This window comes from Ptychodera flava, chromosome 9, assembly GCF_041260155.1.
Source record: "Ptychodera flava strain L36383 chromosome 9, AS_Pfla_20210202, whole genome shotgun sequence".
In the NCBI taxonomy this organism is placed as follows: Eukaryota; Metazoa; Hemichordata; class Enteropneusta; family Ptychoderidae; genus Ptychodera; species Ptychodera flava.
In genome coordinates, this window is record NC_091936.1 from 8330534 (window position 1) to 8343427 (window position 12894).

The 12894-nt window shown below is 35.4% G+C and overlaps 1 protein-coding gene across 2 annotated transcripts in view; it reads right to left on the minus strand.

Moving 5' to 3' along the window:
• Positions 1–4041: 4041 nt before the first annotated feature.
• Positions 4042–12894, minus strand: part of LOC139139916 (proteasome activator complex subunit 4-like) — a 41007-nt gene continuing 32154 nt past the window's right edge. For both annotated transcript variants that reach the window (XM_070708880.1, XM_070708879.1), the window contains exon 17: positions 4042–5524. The gene's annotated coding sequence lies outside the window, so the exon portion shown is untranslated. The remainder of the gene's footprint in view (positions 5525–12894) is intronic.

Genomic DNA, 12894 nt, shown 5'->3' on the forward strand with positions numbered 1-12894 from the left:
TCTTTGATATTAATGATTGACACCCATTATGTACAATATATAGTCTGGACATCTGGTTGCATGTGCATAGAAAGTGTGAAATACATTCACACTTCAATCAAATACTGTATTCAAACTTTAAGATTCAAACTTTGAAATTCCTCTTACAACTGATATGTCATCAATTCCATAAAACACAATGCCTGAATGTTTAAATAATACCCAAAATCTATATATAGATTATATATTATATAATATATATATATATATATTATTATAGTATTATATTAAAGCTATCACCCTGTTTGAAAATGGCAATAGAAGGGGGGTAAGCCACTTTTTTTACTTCTGCAAAAAATAATCCACCCCCGCCATAGAAACTGACCAGTTCCTTAGCCGTAATATATATTATATATATATATATATATATATAGTATTATATTAAATGCTATCACCCTGTTTTGGAAATTTGGAATAGAAGGGGGGTAAGCCACTTTTTTTACTTCTGCAAAAAAAAATCCACCCCCGCCATAGAAACTGACCAGTTCCTTAGCCGTAGGAGTATGGCCAGAGTATCCGGCTTTGGCTACACCGCCTCCCATCTGAACCTGCCGAATCAAGAGAATCTGCGGAGGCAGTACAGTAATCGTGCTCATCAAGGTACAGTGCGATGCTATTGCTGCAACTATATTGACTATATTTCTGAGGGTTTTTGCTACAACTCCTTGGATTTGGCATAAATACGATCATCATTCAGGATTCGAGTGCTGTAGGACACTTTTGTAACTATACAATATGACAGAAATACTGATTTTTTGTTAAGAATATTCGCAATCTTAATTTAATTTAACAGGGTCTGTAGTACAACTGCGCAAATTTGACATGAAACTAATCATCATTTGAGATTGGAGCACAGTAAGGTACTTGTGGAAGTACCGTATACAATAATAACAGAAATAATTTTTATCAACATTATTTATAATCATATATTTATGATTTTTTACATTCTTGCCGTGACTGATAGCGCCATATGACCCTGTGACGTAACACAGGACTTCATTGGCAATGCCGAGCACTTCAACTTCACGGCACTGTGTATATATATATATATATGTGCAAGAGTAAAAGGAGTTTAATCACATTTATGTGCAAGAAATACAGTCACTGAAATTCACCTGAGTCCTTCCATTGTGTGTGATAGATAATCAATGGTACACACTGTGTACAACGTTGTACCCAAACAAAACTAGATATATCTCAAGTATTTCAATATGTTTGACAGTTAATATAAATACACTTCATTAGGACATAGTGACTGAGAGAGCAGTTGTGTGCAAGAAATTTGATTTTTGAATTTCACACCGAAAGTGTCATTTCTATTGTGAAAAATATGAACAAATTTTCCAAATATATAAACTTGCAATATCTGTGTAATTATCTATCTTTGAATCTACCTTGCCAATGTACCTTTTCACTGTAATATAGTGATTGATAGGACAATTGTGTACAATAAATTTGATTTTGGAATTTCTCATTTTCACACTCTGACAGTCAGCATTGCAGTGATCACAAGCACAAGCTGTAATGGTCACCAGTCATTGAAACACTGCTGTTTCATTGGATAATCTTTGAAAACTTGTTTACGAAAGATTTGTTTTCTGTTCTGATCTGTACATAATGTTTTTTTGGTATGACTTGCATTGAGTGAAAAGTTGGAGGACACCTCTTATGGTACTCTTGAGTTTTCAAGCCCCCCCCAAAACACCTGATATTTTCGTAGCCGCCCCCGCCTTTTCTTCTCTGCCCAGCTGCCATTAATAGTACATGTACTTGTTCCCTTACTATATTGCATGACCGTAGCATATATCCAATTTTAGTCACTTTTAAGGTGGAATGTGCCTCAGGGACAGATATTCTCAAATTTCTACAATGCTCTTCCAAACTACCACTTGTGGGGTTCTTTTTAAACCTCTTGGTGTGAGAAAAACTTTTAGGCTTACTTTATCAAAAATCCAAAATTTTATTTCCCCCCCATAGAGTTAACACGGGAATGGCGGCCGTTTGAATTTCAAATATCTCAATAAGTTAAGTAATTTGTTTTGCTAGTTCCAAACTTTGCATGGTGAACCCTATTTTTATTGTTGATTTGGTAAGACAATGTTGACAGTTTCATTTAAGAAAGTTTGAACAAAAGTTAAGTTTTTCACTTCCGAAGCACATACAGCCTTAATGCATAATGACTCCTCTGATCAAAAGTTCAGTTTTTCATTTTTGAGGCACATACTACCTTAAAGCATAATGAGACTCCTCTATTCCCGACACCATTGCCTTTTTTACATTTGAATTGTCCCTGGTATCATAAACTTACAAATGAAGAGATTTCAGCTGTGTGGTTATTGTTATAGTTTAGCCGCCATCATTAAGCTCAAAAGGGTAGACAATAAATTTTTACATACTTTGCTATAAAGTGATCACATTTTTGAAATGACTGTTCAATTATTTATTTTTACCTACCAGTGAAAAATAAATTTCACCAAGTGTTAATAAACACCTCTGAAATTGAAGGTTGGCCTTCAAAAAAACTGAGGGCAAGTCTGGGGATATGAAAATACTATGGGACTGAAAGGGGGACTTGAAAACATAATGGCGCTGATTGGAAGTATTACAATAGCTGAGAACCAAAGGATGAAAATAAACAAAAATTGTTTGCAGTTTTTGTATTTATTGTAGAGATACTTTCTCTCACTCAACAGCTTCAGTCACTTTGTGTCCAGAGAAACATTTGCTTGTTTAAGAATGGTAGTAAATGTTTTGTGTGTTTGCACTCAAAGCAGTTAAATCTATTGTTTGAAATACTATTTGAAATCTTACTTTTCTACACAAATTTATTCATAATTTTAAATATTGGGAAGAGTCCTTTACACATCAACATTTCATGTGCTATTCACTTGGTTGGACATTTTGCAGGGTTTTCAGTTTTAAATAGTTTACAGCATCACTAATCCCAGACTGCTTTAAGTGGGATATCTTTAAGTTAATTTCTGTGAACTGTTTTACAACTACTTTGAATTAAGCACTCTGAAGATGCGCAAAGCCAGTTTTACTGAGAGGGGTTAATGTTTTATGGTTGTGTTCACAGGACATGTTGTATAATTGCCAATATTTAATTTGCTGACAGTCATCTTGTCCAAAGTGACAAATGGTGTTGCAATATGATCAGTCAGAAAGGAGCAGGTCTTATTTTTACTATATATCCATGAATAGTTTCACTTTGTCATGTTTCTGGACAGCTTCTGCAAAGTACAAATTTGGAAAGAAATCAATTTGAAGTTTTTCAAGGAACAAGAATCAAAATACTGAATTGTACTCTCTGATTCGCACATTACTGACACCATTTGTAAAATGTTTTCTTGTCATCACTTCTGCTTGATTTCTCTCACACACACTAGAAATACCAGTATACTCACCATGCACTAAAAATAATTTTAAAGAAAAATATCTTTTAATGATCATTTTCAAATCTTACAGATCTGTACATGTAACGATGAAGAGCTGTGACAAGAAATGGAAAGAAAACGCTGTACAAGATCCGAGGATGTAGTACAATCATTGTAATATACAAGATTTTCCTATAATTAAACTCGTACCACTTCTTTACAGAGAGAGAAAACTACAAACGTTAAAATCCACGAAACAAATTTTAGATTAGCATTTCAGTAATGTTTGAAAAGCACTAATTATTTATCAATTGAGTAACAGTTTTTACTCAGGATATTGTAGAGAGTACTTTTATAGCAATAATTGAAAGAATAAAGCAATCCATACACCTTGGTTTAAAATCAGTCTTACCAAAGTCTAGGAATGTGTGCAACAACAATTCACTGTGATTGGTAAAGCAGCTGACTGGACTAACAAATATAATTCACTTTCCTATAAAATCCAAACTTTAAAAGAAATCACGGGTTGCTGTGGTAACTAAGACGTTATGTAAGTTGAAAGGTCAAGGTGGTCAATATGGCGAGAGTACCTGGTAATTTTAAAGCACACATGCAATTTGAAGTTTTCTACTCTTTGTAATCTGTCAAAGAAAAGATTGAAAGTCGTGACAAATTCTCATTTGAAAATCATCAGTCTTGTACTTTCTTGATTGCACAGCAAAAGTATCACATGACATGCAAATGGTAAGTTTACCATCTGTACTGGCTGAAAGTTTTATTTCAGACCATCGGCCCAATACAATAAAATAATCCCCTAAAGTGTGATACAGAGATGGCAACTGTCAAAGCACAAGAAGCAAAGTTCAACTACAGTGCTTCAAAAAAACTAAAGAATATAGGAATCTGAATGTACACCACTGCAGTGAAGTGCTGTCCGTTGAAAGCTTGTAGAATATAAATACCTTGCTTGCAAGTTGCATTGAAGAAAAAATTAAGTCTTTCTAGTGACATATACATTTGAATTTGAACGATGTGCATTCTTCAGTATGAAAAAGTTGTTCTGCAGTTCCTAAGGGGAAACCATGCCAACGCACAGTAAGTGAGGCTACCCACAATCCTCCATGATCTGTACACGGAGATCACTCTCTGAACTGAAGCAAACTTCTTCTGTACACAGAACAACTTGGTCCATATTTCAAAATTCTGGCAACATAGTTCTGATAATCATAATTTTCTGATTTCTCACTGTGAATAATGAGAAGATCAACCCCTTTTCCGCAGAGGAATAGCAATTTTGTAATTTTGTCGACGTAGATTTTTGACAGCCATACACAATATTTTCAAGGAAACTAAGGGAATAAGTTGCATCTGTGTTGGCAAAAGAAAGGGTATTGATTTTTTTTAATGTTCGTAACAAAGGAAATTTGCATGTCTGACAGGTGGTATGATCAGACCATCTTAGTTGCTGATAACTTTATCTTGACAAGTGTGCAATTTTTAGCACCTCCAAACATCGACTTCTCATTCAATTTACTCTTGAATTTTAAACACAATCAATAATTTTGGAACATAGTTTTAACAAATAATCCTGAACTTAAATTGTAAGTTAAAAATTGTTAAGAAACTGATAAAATTGAAAAAGCCTTTAGTAAAAAATGTCTGAGTGAACAAATCAAGGGAATTGTGGGTAGCCTCACTTTGAAATGTCATTTAGAAGTGACTGAAATTGGATATTTAATAAAACAATCCAGAGTAAAAAGGACCACCTCTCTTCCAGTGCTGTAACAACTTCAGTGTGTCAATTTGGTTTTTTTTTGAAAGATGAAACTTCCAAAGCTTGTCGGATTTGTTTTAATGACATGGCCTATGCCTTCAAGTTTTATATATTATATGAACACTTCATACTCTGTCAAATTATTGAGCAGATAAAACTTTCGACGTTCAGTCATCTATCACTGTGCCTGCTGTTCTCAAACACTTTGCATTCAAAGTGTACATAAAACTAAATGAGGTGACTGGTGCAGACAGGATACAACTTTTGTCTGTAGATTTCTACTGTCCTGTGTCAGTTCTGATATTGGAGATCTTCCTCAATGAAAATGTTTCTCCTGTTGTGAAAAATAGGATTTATAAATAAATTCTTTGGACTTGCAGGAGAACTCATTCTATATTGTTATTAAAGAACACACTAGTCTATTAAGTATACACTATATAAACATTGGATCTGAAATTTACATAATCACCTGTATATTTCATCTTCACAATGTATTCAAATTTTTGTTTGTCACAAAGTGACATGTCATTGATGTCAATGGAGAACACTCACTTATCCTGTTAAATCCTAGCACTTTATATAAACCATCATGATTAATGTAGAATGTCAGTCAACTCAATCTACAAATGCAAACATGGAAATTGCTACAACTCTGCTATCATTCCAAACTGTATATCCCTGATACACTAATGCAACACTTCCATATGGGAAACAAAGAATACAAAGCTTTCAGTTCAGTGTCTAAAATGGTTTGTAACACTCTGGTTTAATGAAAGTGGTTTATCAGCTTTTTCTTTGAGCAAATCCAAGAACTGAATACAACTAACAAAGCATTCACATCACATGCAGAGTCAATGTCCAAAAGCACTTATATGAGAACCAGAGATTGAAGAATGCTGCCGTAAGGTAGAATATGTGCCTTGCGGACAGATATTAGGACTCTCACCACTTCTACAATTTTTTTTCTAATATACCACATGTGGGGGTTCATTTAAAGCTCTTAGTATACGAAAACTCTTCAATGACTTAGTTTTTTCCAAATTTGAAAATTTTATTAGTCTACAAAGAGTTAACACAGGGATGGCAGCCATTTGAATTTCAAGTATTGGTAAATTTTGGGTTAATTTGTTCTCTAGTTACAAAATTTGCATGATGACCCCCAATTTTTATTCTTGATTTTATTCTTGATACAGTCGCATTCTTTGATGTACATTGAACAGAATATCTGGACAGAATGGATATCGTAGTGTGTAGTGTAGTCAAACCTAATCTCAATGTAATGCGACCATATTCTGTGAATGGGCCAACTACTCTATGTATTATCAAAAGGGTTTGGTACTTTTAGGGACAGAGCCCTCTGTGGTATCATAAGGAGAGGATTGTTAATGGGTAGAGCAGTACTACTGGAAGAAATTTAACCATTTGTTTTGAAACTTTAATGAAAGACAATGAGAAGCCATTTCTTGAGAAAATTGCTTATGAAATGGTTTCACTGTCCTACATAAAATCATTTTCTCTCTTGCAAAGGAACCTACAAAACAAAGGTTTAATGTCATCGCTATTGGCTCTACTGTAAACAGGCATATATGTAGTCTGGTTCCCTGACCCATTTCCCCGGTAGAGGGCGTGGGGAAATATAGGGTCAGGTACCGGCTAATGTAAACATGGACGCTATTGGGTTAAAATAAAACAAGCTGTGATTGGATGAAAGTAACACTTGTAACTTTTTCTCATCTTTCTTGGGTTTCGCACTTTCAGGCTCACTTGACACCAACTTCTTGTTTGTACCACAAAGCCGTGGAGGTAGAAAGAAAGACTTTCTACCCCATGATTTAGCCACTGTGATTTAGCACACCTCTTAATACTTTTAGAACGTCGACATGATGCCTGGCATTTTTCACGAAATTCGGACACCATTCCTATCCATCGAAATCAATTGTCGTTCACAGTTCCAACAACGTTTGCTTTCAATTAGCTGTGATATCGCAGCAGTACTTGTGGCGTGTATCGAACGTGCTCGGGTCATTGGGGTCACGCCACAGTCGGCGATGACCTCAATGACCCTAGCGCGTTCGATACACGCAACAAGTAATGCTGCGATATCACAGCCAGCCTTCTGGATTAATCCTTTCAGTTTATGTGTCCCGTCTCGTGTGCCAATGTTTTTGGTTCGGATACCAGTGTTCGAACATAATTCTGATCCAGTCGAATTTTGACCGGCGTTTTCATGGTAGCAGCCATATTTGTTGTAGCATGTTCTGTCAGGTGACTAACCTCCGCCATCTTGAACAAAATTCTGTTCAAGATGGCTACCCGGTACCTGACCCTATATTTCCCCACGCCCTCTACCGGGGCAATGGGTCAGGGAACCAGACTAGCATATATGCAAACATATTTCACTAATCCCTTTTCTGTAAAATAGGAATATTTTCCAAAAGCTTCCAAGAGATCTAGTGGCTGACCACCTATCAACATCTGTCCTATCTCTAGACAGCTACTTGCAGTGTTGAACTGAAAAGCTCTCGTAAAGTTTGTTCAAGAATTAAAAACAGTGGGAGGTTGTAATCATGCAATGGATATACTTTTGAAAAGTGACAAAACTTGTAATGAAAAATAAGACTTTCATCCCCCTCCCTCATCTTTTTGAAAATTATTTCAACCAGAGCATATTACTGCAATGACTCTTTTACTCCAGGTTTTTCTTGAAGTTGCACTGAGAAGAAATCCCTTTCTTTCACCCAAACTATCATGATCACTGGAATCCCTGCAACCCTGAAGTTTAAAATTTGTAGTACTCACACCAATACCAGCCTATTCAAGTTTTGGAAATACCTTTCAAGTCCTACCAGTCAGTATTGCTATATTTTTGAAAATACATCTACACAGGGGGATCAAGAACTATGGCATCACTGAAGGTAGTGACCTTCCCTATCAGTGTAGACTGTGAGTGAAGACATAATATTAATGAAGGTTAACAGGGGTCAATATACGAATGACAAGCCTTATTGCACTGGTATACTGGACAGGGAATGAAATCTTTATCCTCATTAAATGGTGCAAAAATGTCAAAAACATTGCCTGAAAAATGGCAGATTTTGAAAGCAAATCAAATTCTATGTCTATAGGTTTTTCTTTACAAATTATTTCTCACTACAGATGTCATTACATATCACAATAATGGCAAACTGGAAATTTTCCTTTACGTGTGACAGACTTGAACAAATCACATGCAAACACACCCTGAATGAGTCCTGCAGCTGGTCAACCATGGTCTAAACTCGATAAAAAAGGTAATGCTTGCAGATGAACAGACTCACAAATGTTGGTATTTTTTGTTCCAAATCTTCTCTACTGACTACATGTTCTTTGTCACATTAAAATTACTCATGACAATTAACAATCAATGATAAGCATTGAAAACAGGTTGGCAAGACTTTCACAGAAAATACATCTCAACTTCCAGACAAATTGCAAATGTACAAACCTTTATTTCATAGACATTTTTGGAAAAGTTGAGAGGTACCTCTCTGTAGTACAAAATCTCCATTTAAAAATTCAGAAAATTGAAACGGACACTGTCTGTTCACATTTAAGTAGATATTTGATCTTGCTAACAACTGGGCATACCTGACTCCAACTGTACAGAAACAATGTGAAAGCTGTCTGATGAGTTTTTTAAGAGGAATAATTTTGAAGAAAATGAGAAATCAATGTGAGAGTTGAGTGGAGACTGTGCTAAACTGATGGTTTAAATTTAATTACAGGAAGTCATTATTTAAATTGGCAATTAATCAGCATGTCACATTTATTAAACTTTCAGTACGTGTATGACTCATGTACGTGACCGATGTACATGTATCAGTGCCTAGTAGTATGATCATAATCATGCAGAACATTTAGCATTGATACAAGGCATTTTGGCATCTTGGAGAAATTCATTAAAATTAGATAAAGGTGAGAACAATTTACCTTAGAGGTTTGATTAAATTCACTGCATTCAGCTTTGGTATATGACTAATTATAGAAGTTCATTATATATGCAAAAAGAGCTATCAATCAGCATGTCATGACCAATGTCAAACTTTCAGCCCAACCAAAACTAAGTATGACCAATCTACCTTGGTCTGGTCAAATTCAATGCATTGATCATTGATCATTGATATGCAGATTAATTGCAGAAAAGCATTAAATATGAAAAAGAGCTTATTACTTGATCCAGACATCCTGAAAAATTACAGACCCATTTCTAACCTTCCATTCATCTCAAAAGTTACAGAAAAAGTCATTGCCAAGAGACTCAATGCCATCTCAACAGTAACTCGCTTCTTGAACTGCTTCGATCTGCCTACAGAAAATTCCACAGTACTGAAACTGCACTTCTAAAGGTCCACAATGACATTACTCTCTCCCTCAATGCTGGGCAATATGTTATCCTTGTCATGCTTGATTTATCTGCAGCATTTGACACCATCGACACCACAATGTTCTACTTTTATGCCTCACTCATCTAGGTATCAAAGGTACTGCCCTTAAGTGACTTTCATCATATCTCACCAATTGATACCAGTCCGTCATAATCAATGGTCATTCGTCACAATCAACTCCACTTCAATTTGGCGTTCCACAGGGATCAGTTCTAGGCCTGCTGTTATTCACTCTCTACACTACACCCCTTGGACAGATAATCCGAAATCACAATCTTAAATTTCACCAATATGCAGATGATAACCAACTGTACTTGGGCCTTCACAAAAATTGATATTCTAACAGCAATATTTCTAAAATCGAAGACTGTCTGGCTGACATTAAACTCTATGATTGGATGACATCAGACAAATTATTACAACTCAACGATGGCAAAACACAAATCCTCCTTATTCGTTCACGATATGATCACTCACCAACCACAACTAACAGCATTCAAGTTGGATCAAGTTCCATTCAACTAGCAGACACAGCACACAATATTGGATTCCTGTTTTACAGTAGCCACGATTTCAAGAAACACATAATTCAGACCTGTCAGAGCATCTATCTACTTATCCGCCGTATTGGATTCATCAGGAAATATCTCTCTCAACAGACTTGTCTGACTCTCATGTATTCAACTCTTTCTGCCAAGCTAGACTACGGCAACGCCCTACTCTACGGCTTACCATGCTCTTAAAAACTATCTACTGTTGATTGACCAATCAGAGTGCTCAATTCAGGGTGTTTTATTTACTCGTAAAGCCTTGGTCACCAAATTCCAGAAACGAATGACAGCGTAGTAAAGTACTGTCCAATCAAAAGTGAACATGTCATATTCTGTAGACATCTGGTACGTTTTTTTCCTAATATTCAAATTTGGTAACACAGCGGAAACAAGCTGCAACGAAAATATATCAGTTAGGGGCGATAGTTTTTAAGTCGGATAAAACCCTCGTCCAACTCTAAGACAATTTTAAAATGTCTCAGCCTCGACATTTTATCGTTGGGTTGGACTTTATATACCGGAACAGCCCTCGTACTTGGGCTTTATCCTATACATACATCAGATTACTACAAAGAGCACAAAACTCTGCTACCAGTCTCATTACAAAACCAAAGGAAAGGAATGACATTACACCAATCCTGAATGAACTGCACTGGCTCCCCGTGTCTTACAGAATGCAGTTCAAAATCCTACTTGTCATATATAAATCAATACGTGGACTCGCTCCTTCATACCTGGCTGAACTCATTGAAGTCAACACCCCTAGCAGATCTCTCCGACCAATTCTACAAACCACACTTAAGTTCCACAAACTTGGTTAAAATCATACGGTCACAGATCCTTTCCTATTCTTAATCAATTCCATGGAACAAACTGCCAGCTCACATTCGATCAGCTCCGGACATTCACACCTTCATATCTATGCTTATAAGACTCATTTCTTCAAGAGGGCTTACCTGTGACCCAGTGTAAAGCACCGGTGAACATTGCTGATACAAGGCGCTATATAAATTATTTATCCTATTTAATATTACCATGATATGGTCGTGCTTTAATGTAACTTCATGCATATCTCATAATAACAAATATACTTCAGAAGTCTGATCAAATTCATTTCAAATGATAATTATCTTGTAGCACTCATAAAATATCCTGCATAATTCAAACAATTAAAGTACGACTTTCACATGACCCTGGTGTCATATGACTGTAATGATGAAGAGAATATCATGTAATTACAAAAAATTCTTACTGTAACTTAACCCAGTCCATGGCATCTCAAAAATCAAAATAGAGAAATAACTGAAATACATAATTATATATCTTGAGTTTTTTCAAAAATAAAATAAAGTATTGTGTAAAAGTAATAATTTGCAAACAACACATAACAGAAAGCTGTTGGGATGGCATTATACCAAAAATATGTTCTGACAGCACAAAAAGAAAACTGCTCTACAATTTTGCATGTGTAAATGTCATAATAATTTTAACAAGTGAATATGTACATGTATTAATCACTCTTTGGAAACTCTTGATATCTTTGAATACTAGTACATCAGCAATTCTGAAAAATGTTTTAGCAAAAAATGACAAAATTAGGTCAAATATTTAGCTATTACAACAGACCGGTATTCTCCTATTCTATGAGAGTTGATAGCTTGCAATATCACTGAAAGGGAATTATGTTTATTTATCCTCTACAAAGTCTGTCAAATATTTCTGATCTATCTTACAAAAGTATACTGATGATTTCAACTTTTAATTTCATGTGTAAATCTGTACTCTTAAGAATCTATACAATGGAAATGAATCAGGTGATTGTGACTTCTCTTCCATGTCCCTAACCCTTGAGTAACATGCTTTGGACAATAAAGTGTTGAACACTATTCTCAAAGCTTGCATGTGAAGCATTTTTAAGATTGAATGAAAATTCTGACAAGTGTCGTAAGTTAGGGCATTCTATTTCACTTAATAAAACTGACACCGATCCAATGTATACTACTTTGTGTTGATTTTCAGCATATTCTAACTTGGTATGCTTTTTTCCTCTCCTATGCAAAATTTTGAATACATTTCTCACACCAAGAGGGCGCTCTCCCTACTGCCTTACATTGCCCCATACGACCATCTGTGGTCACACTATGCAACATGCAAGTTGGTATGCTGGATGTTGATAGCACAAAATGCATTTGCAGTCCTTGGGTAAAACATTTGGATAACAGAATTTGAAATCCTTACTGCAGATTATTTTTGCCATGACATGCTAGGCAAGGCATAAAAATACATCTAGTCACTTATTAAATTGCTTTGGATGGAACGGACACTGATTTTCAAATACTTGTAAACTGTACAGCACAGCAAGTAAAGTTACCCACAATCCTCCTGGATTTGTACACACTGAGATCACTAAGAGCACAGAAGTAAACTTTGTAGTCCACACTACAAACTTCTGACAGCATTGTTTTGATGATCAGGTCTTTCTGATTTCCCACTTTTGATGAGAAGATCAATCTCTTTTATTGCATTTGTAATTTTTTCAACTAAACGTTTGACAGTTATACACCATAATTTCAAGGAAAGTAATGGAATTGTATATAATTTGCAAATGAAAAAAAAATATTTTAGAATGTCCATGAGAAAGGAAATTTACATGTTCAACAGGTGGCATGAAACTATATTGTTGCTGATAAATTTGTTTGAAAGTATTTAATTTTTAACACCGACAAACT